Below are 338 nucleotides of genomic sequence, written 5' to 3' on the forward strand. Positions count from 1 at the left end.
GATGAGAATGAGAGCTGAAGTTTATTGGTACTAAGGAAGTAGCCATTGCAATGTCAAAGGGACAGCTGCTCAGCCAGTCTTCTTCTTTTATGGACATCTAGGGGTCATTAAATCAAGTCTGCAATTCTGGACTGCATGGCCAGTCTCACAATTCTGGATAGGACACTGTGGAATCCCTGGGCCCTTAGCAGAGTCCTCAGGGAGCAATGCAAATGGCCCAGGGGACTATCCATTGCCATTTTCTCCTCTGCTGCTGGTGGGGAATGGCACAGCTTGCATTTGAACTTGCTGTTTCCCTGAAGCCTAACATCTACACATCCAGCTCTTTGTCCCAGAAT

Source organism: Dama dama, chromosome 13, assembly GCF_033118175.1.
Source record: "Dama dama isolate Ldn47 chromosome 13, ASM3311817v1, whole genome shotgun sequence".
NCBI lineage: Eukaryota > Metazoa > Chordata > Mammalia > Artiodactyla > Cervidae > Dama > Dama dama.